The following is an 11311-nucleotide window of genomic DNA, read 5'->3' on the forward strand; positions in this document are numbered from 1 at the left end:
ACTTTCTTGATTCTTGTTGTTCTTGGTTTGTAGCCTCGGGGTTGATGCACTTATTGTAAGTTGCTTTGTAAAAAAGCGTCAGCTAAATGTAATGTAATGTAATTTAATGTTTTCTGTCTTTTATCAACACTTCTGTTTGATAGTTGCACTTCCTGTTGTTGGATAATTTCTCCCACGACACACACGTCACACCAGACTACACAACCGGAATCCATCTGGTAAAGCAGAGAAGAAGAAGCCACGTTGTTTTTCCTCTGGTTGGGAATTCACCCAGTTGGAATATTTACTTACTTGTTGTTTGTTTGTTTGTTTATTTAGAAGGATCCCCATTAGCTCTACCCTAAGACAGAGCTACTTTTAGTGGGGTCCACATTTAAGACATACATACCAATATCAAACATTTAAAACAAATGTTAAATTACAAATATCAAAAGTTAAAATACATTCAAATAATGATCATACAATTTTATATTACAGATATCAAAAATTAATTTAGTGGTTATGCAATTTTACCTTTGTCATGATATAAAACACTGATATATCCAATTCCATGGAAGCGAAAACTGCAAACCATGTAAGAGAATACTACACATTTATGTACAGTACATCACAAGTATGCTGTACCCAAGTGTTTCATTATTTGCTTTTTGAACATACATTTACGTGTCACGTTTATAATTTGTATAACTTGTTGATATGTTACTCTGGGGGGGTTCGTCACATGTCAGGTGCGTGTGGCGTCGTCCAGGTAACGCCACCTGATTGCATCGGGCTTGTTTGAGCTCTTGACCCGTTCTATCTCTACGCTCGACAGCATTTGTCATTAACTGCTTTGAGAGTGTTTCGGGCTAATTTAGCTCAGTGAGCTTTATTGATTTGGTTTTAAACTGCGATTTATCTGCAACACTTTCCCCCTTATCCCCCCCGAACAGCAACAATCACTGTTTTCAATTAATCTGATTGGAGATGTGTATTCTGTCACGGATTATTCAGCGGAGTTAAGTCCGACGTTTTGAAATTACCTTGGGCACAATCCAGGAGACGAACAAAGGGGCGACTGTGCTTTCTTCCAAACAGGATTAGCTACTCAGATGTTCTTTATATCTCTCGCTGCCTTTTCCCTCACTTGTGCATTCAGAGAGGATTCGGTACAGAGAAGAAAACAACTGGATTTGGGCTATCAGTCTGACTATCAGCATATCTGCAAAGTGATTGGGCCTCCCGGGAACACGGCTTGTTATTCCAAATGTGGTAAACCGCAAGTTCCTCGCTCCGTCTTCCTACTTTTATTTAACTTTTCTCCACAGCAGCACAGTGACACTCTGGGAAACTCGTTCACTGGTCACAGCGAACGCAAAAACACACCGTCATTATGAATTTGTCTCATTTGTTGTGTAAAAAATAGAAATGACATAGCGAGCATTTAGAAATCAATGACAGACAATCACATCACAATGCGCGGTGACCACAATCAAGTAAGTGGCGGCTGCTACAAACAGGAAATGCTTCATTATTCACATTGATGAAGCGTGTTCTATGTTTGGAATGAGCTTGTTTGTTTGGCCTGTGCAAAGCTTTTCTTTCTCACACTGTAGAAGTGACCAGCAGTAATTAAGAGAGCTGCATCACAAAGAGCCGTTCACCTGATTATTCAAAGTCCAGTGGAGGACGAAGTAGTGGTGGGGGAAAAAATCGATTCTGCTCAGTATCGCGATATTTTGCGCCCGCGATTATATCGATACAGTAGCACAAAGTATTGCAATATTTTTTTTTTTTTTTTTTTTTTTTAATACTTTATTTACAATTATATATGTAACAGCCCCTGGCTGGCAAAGCATGATGAGGAGAGTTTCAGAGTTTAAAAGATACCTAGTGTGTATGCGGAAAGGATGTTCTCTACTGCAGGAGATATAGTAACGGTCCAGAGGAACTTTAACATCTGAGCATTTTGACCAACTCCTTTTTCTGAACAAAAATGCCAATATTCCCAAATTAATTTAACATTTTGGGTCATGACCTTGCAGCCAACTGGACTGGACTCTAGTAGTACACATTTGTTTATTTTTCTCAATTTGATTGAAGCTCTAGGTTACTCTTATTTATATGATTATTCTCAGGTTTATGTTACTCTATTATGTCTGCTTGATGCTACTGTATTGTATTTAAATAATTGTAAGTTATGTGCTGGGAGCTCAGTGTTCATGTGAGAGGTCTCCTATTCAGAAAATAATTACAAAGGTCCTGTGTCCTGAATGTTCAAGGACAAAGTTTTTGCACTTCAGTTAATGTGTAGAAGACAATGTTGTTCACAGAATTAAATGTGACATTTGAAGTCTGTTGAGCAGTCTTATTTTCCTCATTTTTTTTAAAGCCTTTGAATAATATGGGGGACATGAATCGCAATATATCGCAGAATCGAATCGCAATACTTGCAGTATCGCAATATATCGCAGAATCGCAATACTTCCCACCCCTAGTACGAAGCCGATAAGATGAGCGGATTGTCGAGTTGTGCGAGCCACAGACGGACAGATAAAGATTTCTGGAGTTAGCAGATGACCCATATTCAGAACATTCGGTCAAACTGGAACAGTGTCAACACAAAGAACCTCTGCAGGTTAATGGAAAAGCAGAAATGTTTCATCGAGTTTCAAATGTAAAAACACAAATGCAGCATTGGTACAGTTTTCCCATTAAGATCGGTGCAAACGTTGTCATTCATCTGAAGTTAACTTGCTTTGTGTGCATGTGTGAAAATACATCAGAGGGGGGGGGGGGATATAAAAAAAAAAAAAAATGCCGTGCAGCATTGCGGGGGCTCCTTTACATTTCTCATTTCTGAGCCACCTTCAAATAACAGCCGCGCTGCTGACGGAGTCAAAAATCCAAAAGCAATTTTCCCTCATGGAAATGGTTCTCTATTGATCCTCATCCTGAATTAATTGGATTCATGTCATGTCTGCGTAGGAATCAAATCATGGCAGAGAACGTGTGTGCGTGAGCCAGAGTGTAGTGTCGATCTGTGTGCACGTGTGTGTGTGTGTGTGTGTGTGCGGATTCATGTGTGTGTTCATGTGTCTGTCCATGTGTGTGTCCATGTGTGTGTCTGACCACCAGAGGAATCGATGAGCCCTCAGGTGGCTGTGAGTCTGTAATGTGCTGTTCTTGTCACCTCTGATCAAGGTCAAGAGACACGTTGTGCAGCACTAACACAATCCTGCTGCACACGTTATATTGCCGGTGTCATTATAGTGGAGTCCACAGTGTGTTTACGCAGCTCTGGAGGCCCTGCTGGTTTCCTATTGGATCCGTCTGTGATGTGAACACTGTAATACATCGGTGGAATGAGCCTGAATCCCAAGGCAGGCTCAGGTCTAATCTTTCTGCTGTGGAATTGAACCCTGGATCTTCAATATAAAGGTGCATCACTTCCCTGTCAATATAATTTAGTTCTGTACCTTCGGAGCCGTCGTCCCTGGAGCCGGAGCTTTCCTCCACGCCCTCGCCGCCGCGCCCTGCTGACTCAGCCGGCTTCTCCGCCGCCGCAGCCGCCACAGGAAGCCCCGCGAGCGCCGTGCCCGTACAAGGAGCCGAGGTGCCGGGCTCGTCTGCTGCTGCTGCCGCCACCACCGCCCTGGAAGGTTCCCAAACATCAGCACAGTTAAACAACAACCTCATTACAGGTTAATGGAGGTGGGGGGGTCGGTGGGGGGGTCGGGGGGGGAGTAGTTTGCTGCTATCCAAGCATGCAGAGGCACACTCCCTCACTCCTGACAGGGCACATCCTGCCGCTGAGAGATTACAAGCATGTTTGTGAGGTATTTCCATGCTGACAGATGTGCATTTTTTAACTCCTAGTAACCAATTAACGAAACCAAATAATAGATTTAAATGAAATTATGAAAGTTTCGAGCCGATGAACGATATTTGTCAGTTTGGTCGATGCAAAAGTTAAATCATCTTGCAGTTATCAACAACGCCCGGGACCCCCACCGGACTCGGACTTTTATTCCGCCCCCACACCTCAAGGATGTGATAAATTAACACATATTATATAATATTATACTGCATTACATTGCATATTGCAATTTGCCACTGTTCACTGTTTTGCATTTTGCATTTCACTTTTTATATCTTTTATCTTTTATATATATTTTTATATAGATATGTTTATGTCTAAATAAATGTTACTTTGTATAAATATTAGAAAAAGTGAGTAAATAAGAAGTAAATAGTGAGTAAATATATATTGTTTTTTTATTGTTTTTCTTATGTGTGGTGTATTTATTGTGTTTTTATGTTTCTATGTTCATTGTATGCACCAATAACCAGAGCAAATTCCAGGTAGGTGTAAACCTAGCTGGCAATAAATACCTTCTGATTCTTCTGATTCTAAATTCCATGATATCCTCTTTGATATCCACACTAGTGCCCGTTCTAAAGCTTCCTGGTTTCTATGTGAAACTGTAAGAGTGACCTGCAGTAATTGAGTCAGAACTAATAAAGACCTGCTGCTGGACTGCACAGAACCACCAAGCTGCACAAAGAGCCGTTCACCTGAAGCTTAATGAAGCTGGACTCAGTAAAACCCCAAAGTGGAGAATCAGTTCCTGTTGTGGTGAATGCGCTGCAGTGATCTAAAATGTCCCAGGAGTCACTGCTACAAAGAGCCGGTCGTCAAAGTCTCTTAATATTGAATGTAGGTGTAAATGTAAAGCTGATAAGATGAAAAGAACTCGAGATACATACAGACAGAGAGATTTGTGGAATAAGTTGATAGATGAATGTAAACGACCTTGTTTATATGAACTGTTTTCTGCACTTCCCATTTGGATCCTATTCAAAGTGAGGATGAAGCCTTTTATCTGGATTTATAATGATTTTCACCTTTTCACCATTTGCATGTGACCCACTGCACTTAAATGAAATGTACCTTGAACAATAAATCTAGTATTATATGTATTTCTATGCAGTTGTGCAGTCAGACACATATTCATAAACACAGGCTCCCTGAGGACTTTCATCTTTTAATTGTTGATGGTTTTTCTACGTCGGCTTCACAGGTTTTTTTTAGTCCTGAAACTTTCCACCCACACGGAACCTGGAGGCAAACTGATATCAGTGAATTATTCAGAATTACAAGTCGGATTTTTTCATTATTATTATTATTATTATTTATGACTATTTCTGCTTCTTCTTCGGTTATTTATGTGATAAAAGTGACACCTTCAGCTGGACGTGGGTTTAGCGGAGCTGATTGACAACTTTGACAAAGCCTCACACCTACTGCTCGTTACTTGCGTCACCTAATTTGCCCTGGAGCTGTGGAATCACGATCTGTCAGGCCTGCGGCTTACTGTAATCACCAGTGGCTTTGTGTGTGAAAACATGCCCTGAACCAGCTATTAAAAACAGACAGGGGGAATACTGTGGACACAGCTATCGCATGGCCTGTGTTGACGCTGCCAGTGAGGGACTGTCCTCCCACACACGACTCATAATGTGACAGGATCCGTCGTGTAGGAGAGACACATTTACACTAATTAAATCCGTCCCTGTGCTAAACACCTCAGCAGCTCTCCACGAAGCAGCAGCATCAGAGTGACGGGCGAGAGGCAGATAAACAACACGTGCAGGGGAAACAAACTTTTCATTTAAGTGGAAATAAAAGTAGATGTATTCAACCATCTTGCGTTTGTTAGAGTTCCTTGTCCAAAGCATTCACAGAGATTTTATTGTGATTTGTTTTCTCAAATAAAAACCTCATAAAATAGCTCCTCATGAAAATAAAATCATAATTTTAGAACCGTTTGCAAGTAGGGTTGCAAAGGGGCGGAGAGTTTTCGGTAAATTTCCGGAAACTTTCCGGAAACTTTCCACGGGAATATTAAGCTCGGGAATTTTGAAAAAAAAAAAACTGTGCAAATTAAACGCTGAGCAATAAAAAAATCATTTAAAACTCTATTTTAAAGATGTATGGAATGCAGCACACGCTGCACGTTGAGTTTCAAGCCTCCACTGTGCATTCTTCCATCACATGCACAGATAACTCCCAGCATCCTTCACTCTACAGCAGGGCTACTGAGGCCTGCTGTAGAGTGAAGGACTAGTCAGGTAAGTTTCCATGATATTACTGGGGAAAATATATTAGCATGCTGATTGAGGATTGTTCATCTGTTCATCTAGCCTATTTCCATTCATTTATCCATCAATTGTAAAATATGTTTACAGACGATTCCAATTGTTTGGCTAACTATTTATATCTCTGGCATTGCATTAGTGTTTTTTTACAAACTTTTTTCTCTTCTTATTCTACAGAACAAAGCCACATGCACTATCTCATGTGTGGAGACATTTCACCTCATCCAATGTAGAAGGAAAGGCTGTGTACATTTGCAAATACTGTGCAAAGACCTATGTTAAGAATGACACAACGATGCAGAAGCATATAGTCAAGTGCCCAAAGTTTCCTCAGGGCTCAAATCAGCCTATGACACAACAAAATGTTTATATTTATGTCTGTATATGACAAGGTAAATACAGTTAGTATAAATTTCCCACAACATTTCCAGTTTATTCCCGTTAATTCCCGTATATTCCCGTAAATTCCCGTTAATTCCCATGGAAAGTTTCCAACTTTGAATATTCCCGGAATTTTGCAACCCTATTTGCAAGTATTCAAGACCATATTCTGTTTTTAAAGATGGAGAATGTGTCTCATCTTCCTTCCATGGTTCAAAAAATTAAGCCAAACTATCCTGGATATAGATTCTGAAAATACAAATGAAGCCATTTAGAGTCTTAGAAGAAGCAATCAGGTTGTGGAGCTGTGATCTCGAGGTTCAGCCACTAGACACCAACCAATCACAAGTCGGCCTCACCTGTCAATCATGATGTTTCATCCTGTTTTCATAGTTTCTAATAACAAATACAAAATTGCCGGAACACTCGGACAAACTCCTGTGTGATAAGAACGACCTAAACCATATTTGAGAAAAACTAATTTGACGGGTTGTTTGTTTGAGGTTGTTCCAATGTCCCATGTGATGTCATGGAGCAGGTCGGGTTCATGACCTTTACTGGGAGTGCCTGCCGTGCACAAGATCTCTGGATCTCAGATATCAGACCAGGTTCTTGTTCATCTGTTACAAAGCTCCGCCTCCCTCCGTTGAGGAAATGATGAACAGAAACCACCTGAGCTAAAAATACAAGTGTCATTAGGCCTGAAAACTTCAGTCAATGCGATAAGTTCTTCTTTTTTTGAACATTTGGCAAAAACTCTCTCATTTGTTCCAACAGAATATTGAACATTGCACCTGAGTGCAGTGGTTTTTGCATAAACAAATTGCCGGAAACACTTGGAACATCTGTGTGATAAGAAAGACCTAAACTGACAGAAACCATATTTGAGAAAAACTAATTTGACAGGTTGTTTGTTTGAGGTTGTTCCAATGTCCTATGTGATGTCCTGGAGGAGGTCGGGTTCATGACCTTTACTGGGAGATCTCTGGATCTCAGATAAAGTGATAACCAGGAAATGATGAACAGAAACCACCTGAGATAAAAATTTCAAGTGTCATTAGGTCTGAAAACTTCAGGCAATGCAATATCTCAGTTCTTCTTTTTTTGATAGTTTTGCTAAACCTTTCTCACTTTGTTCCAACCGCTTATTGAGTGCAGTGGTTTTTGCATTTCGCTGCATCATAGATGAATCTGCAAAACCTGAAGGGGTCTGAATACTTTCTAAATGCACTGAGCAGCAGGTGAGGTGTGTGGTAGAGAGAGAGGAGAGCGAGCCCGGAGCAGAAGAGGATTAAAAACCAACAGCAGGCGTCTTGTACCTTTTGTTTAACCACAGACTAGAATACTGATGGGTGAGATTCATAAATATCTTTCCACACTTCCACATATCACAGGTGCTGATAGCGGCCATTTGGTTCTGCGGCGGTTTCAAGCCGCCGAGCATCACTCTGCTGCGTTCTCTCTCTAACGCTGCATCATTCGTCTCCATGGCGGCAGCTGGGAAACGATCTGCGCCCACATGAAAACAGAATAAAGAGCGATGTGTCAACACATTTCTGACAATAGGCCGCTCCCTCATCGTTAAAATGGCCTGTGTGGGAACGGCGTGGAGTCCGGCTCACGTGACAGGTTGTGAGTGATCTGAGCCGAGCGGCGTTCGATCCCGGCGAGTCTCTGTGCGTCGCCTTCACAACGGATCTGTGCCTGTGAGGCCGAGTGAGACGTATACAGCTCCAGGAGAGAGAGAGAGAGAGGGGGGGGGGGGCGGGAACCGTTTGTCAATGCGGTGGAAAGCGGCCTGAATGCAGATCTCACGCTGGTCACCATTCCTCTCGGTTCCTGTGCCAGGTCACAGATCACTTTTCCACTTATTTACTTTATTTTATATTGTTTTGTGTCCATTTACATTTCCAGTGATGGAAGTGTTATTTTTACTGTACTTTTTGGTACCCTTTTGAATCTAATGTATTGTATGGTTGTATTTTTACATGTCTACTGGATTTACAGATGAGCAGGAGCAAGAGCTTTTAAAGCTCACAACAAAACAAGTTTGCTTTTTTTATTTTCAACAAAAGAAAAATATAAATACCATTGTATTGATATATTCAACAGGTTATTTTCTTAAAGAAAAACATCTAAGGACTTAGGAATTTCATATGCACCTTTTTAAGCAATTCTACAGCATGCGATTCTAAGAGATAACTTTGACCTGGCACCTGCGGCCAGCGGGACATGGCTCCACCTGTTCTGCCCCCTGGTGTCTCCTGGGCGTATAGCTGCCAGACATTGTGCTGACCATACTGATGGAGCTCTGTTTGTCCTCGGGTCATAAATCTCCCAGAGTAAACACCGAGTTAAACCGTTCCCATGATGCAGCGTCATAAGATTGGTCTAATATACGTCTTTGCTTCATGTTGTCTCTGTATATTTGTGCGTTTTATTGTTGATGCAGCATCAACTGTTTTCTTGTTGCTCTCCCAGCACGCCTGGCCGAGGAGGAGTGCAACAGGCTGAGCCGGGTCCTCGCCCCATGAAAGATAAATGAGTCCTGGAAGCTTCAGGAGATGAGTTTCCTTGCCGGGGCGAATGTGTAAAGTTCTGCAAGGATCCAAAAGGTTTCGAAAAGGTGACGGCAAACAAAGAAACTTCAGCAGACGAAGTTCTACTCTTCACTCTGTAAATGAACCGAGACACGTACACGCCCACGTCGTCATGGTTTCTTCTCGTGTCCATCTGCTCCATGCCGTGCGTTTAATGAAAACTATCGGTCAAGGGGGCGAAGCGTGAAGCCACAAGTAAATGTTGGCATCAAACACTGGAGCCGAACAGACACGTTTCTGAAAGGACAATCCCAAAGTGATTTCTGTGAAGTTATTCTGAATCTGCAGATGTGCTGACGCTCTTCACACCTTAATGCTGGAAAACGCTATTGATAGCTCGTCTCTAGAAGCTAAAGTGGAAACGTGCACTCAGCAGAAATGTCCCTGGATGAGGAATTGCCAAGACCTCACGGTGACTCCATCACACACACACACACACACACACACACATGTGCAGTCGTTCATGCACATAGCTGCAACACACACACACACACACACACACACAAACACACACACATGCTCGCACCTTTGCACAAATACAGGCGTCTCTTTTCAGCACAGGAAAGCCCACAGGAATCCAGCCGCCACAGTCGACTGTCAGCAGAGGTTTCTCAGCACACTTCCTAGAAGCACAGGTGGGGGGGGGGGGCCGCGCCGAAAACCAGGACCCCTGGATGGCTTCAACGAGTTCTCGCAAATGGAACGAGTCCGGGAAAAGGAGGAAGTGCACAACTCATTTTATCGCCTTTATCACAGAGGGACGTTGGTTGCCACTCGCCAATAAAACGAACTAAGAAGAAGAAGATATATTTTTCCGGTCTATTTAATACCGAGGCGTCTCACACAAGCGCATTAACGTGAAACAAGAACAGCAACAACACGATGAAGATGTTACAACACAATGGTAACACAACCACACAACCTGCTGGCTAGCTTGTTCTTCCCTTTTCGGGTCCAACCACCTGAACTGCAACAACTCAAATACACAAGCAACACATTTAAAGCCACTACTTATTTTTCAAGGATTTAACAATCCACGGCTCACTTTGCTGCAGTGACTCAGCTTCTTTCAATGTCAACATCCATCCTGGTTCTGTTTCTGTTTTGTTGAGGCTTATCCATTCCTGTTTTCCGTTAACGTGCTTATCTGAGACGTCTCTGCGACCGAAACTTTATCTAACAACATTACAAAAGTTTGAATAATTACTTAACAATTAAACACCACATTTCTTAATTGCTATAACCGAGTGTTTCGAGGCATTCAGAACAGAAGCTAGGGCGTATTCCCTCCCCTGGTATGAATGTGGTAGAAGCTTTGCAGCTATAAAACCACACAGTGTTTATTTCATTTTGTTTTACACTGACTAATGAGATTCCAATGGTCTGAGCCATTAAATAAGATGGCAAACCTCCCTGTGCAGCCGGGCAGGAAAGAGACTGTTGCCCCTGAGGAATCAATCAAATATCTCATTATCATTTCCTGAGCTGAGACCTTGAAGCCTTTTTGATTGAGTGAAAGATGTTGTGTGACTCCATCAGCAGATTCACTTCACACCTGCACCTCCTCATCCCACGTTTTATACGTATATGTGGAGACTGCAGTTCACTGTATATAAAGAGTAGAGTTCACTCCACGTTACCAATAAACTCACACACGTCCATCAAGCTCCGATCGAAAAGTACAGCAGAGTGAATCTGCACCAACTTGTGCAATGTATATACTTTAAATACATTTAATTCTTGTACATAAAGTTTCCTGGCATTACTTCCAGAGATATTGATGAATGTCAAACACAGTAAAAAAGTAGTGGAATATTTTAATAACCAATTCAAATTTGGGTTTAACCAATAATGGCAAAAACACAAATCATTCTTTCCAGTCCGACATGTTGATGCAGATGTTGAGGCTTCATCTTCAACCATTGCTCCAGATTATGAAAGTATAGGTGAGAGGATATTGAAGTTTAATTGTAGTTTAATAAAACTGAATTTACTAATTTGGTGATTTGCAATAACCAGGGTTCATACACATTTGGACCAATGCATTTCCATGACTTTTCCATGACTTTTCAATAATTTTGAACCAAATTTCCATGACCCAACATTTTTGTAAAATCTCGGTGTGTACGTGTAAAAGTGACGAAATGTAGTATTTAAACTAACAATGAGAATTCCAAGGCATACAGTAT

The 11311-nt window shown here is 41.6% G+C and overlaps 1 protein-coding gene across 1 annotated transcript in view; it reads right to left on the reverse strand.

The window, feature by feature from the left end:
- arhgef10la (Rho guanine nucleotide exchange factor (GEF) 10-like a) overlaps positions 1-3549 on the reverse strand; it is a 114098-nt gene extending 110549 nt beyond the window's left edge. Inside the window, exon 1 of the mRNA XM_061070604.1 lies at positions 3459-3549. The gene's annotated coding sequence lies outside the window, so the exon portion shown is untranslated. The remainder of the gene's footprint in view (positions 1-3458) is intronic.
- Positions 3550-11311: the final 7762 nt, after the last annotated feature.

Source organism: Limanda limanda, chromosome 4 (genome assembly GCF_963576545.1).
Source record: "Limanda limanda chromosome 4, fLimLim1.1, whole genome shotgun sequence".
Lineage (NCBI taxonomy): Eukaryota > Metazoa > Chordata > Actinopteri > Pleuronectiformes > Pleuronectidae > Limanda > Limanda limanda.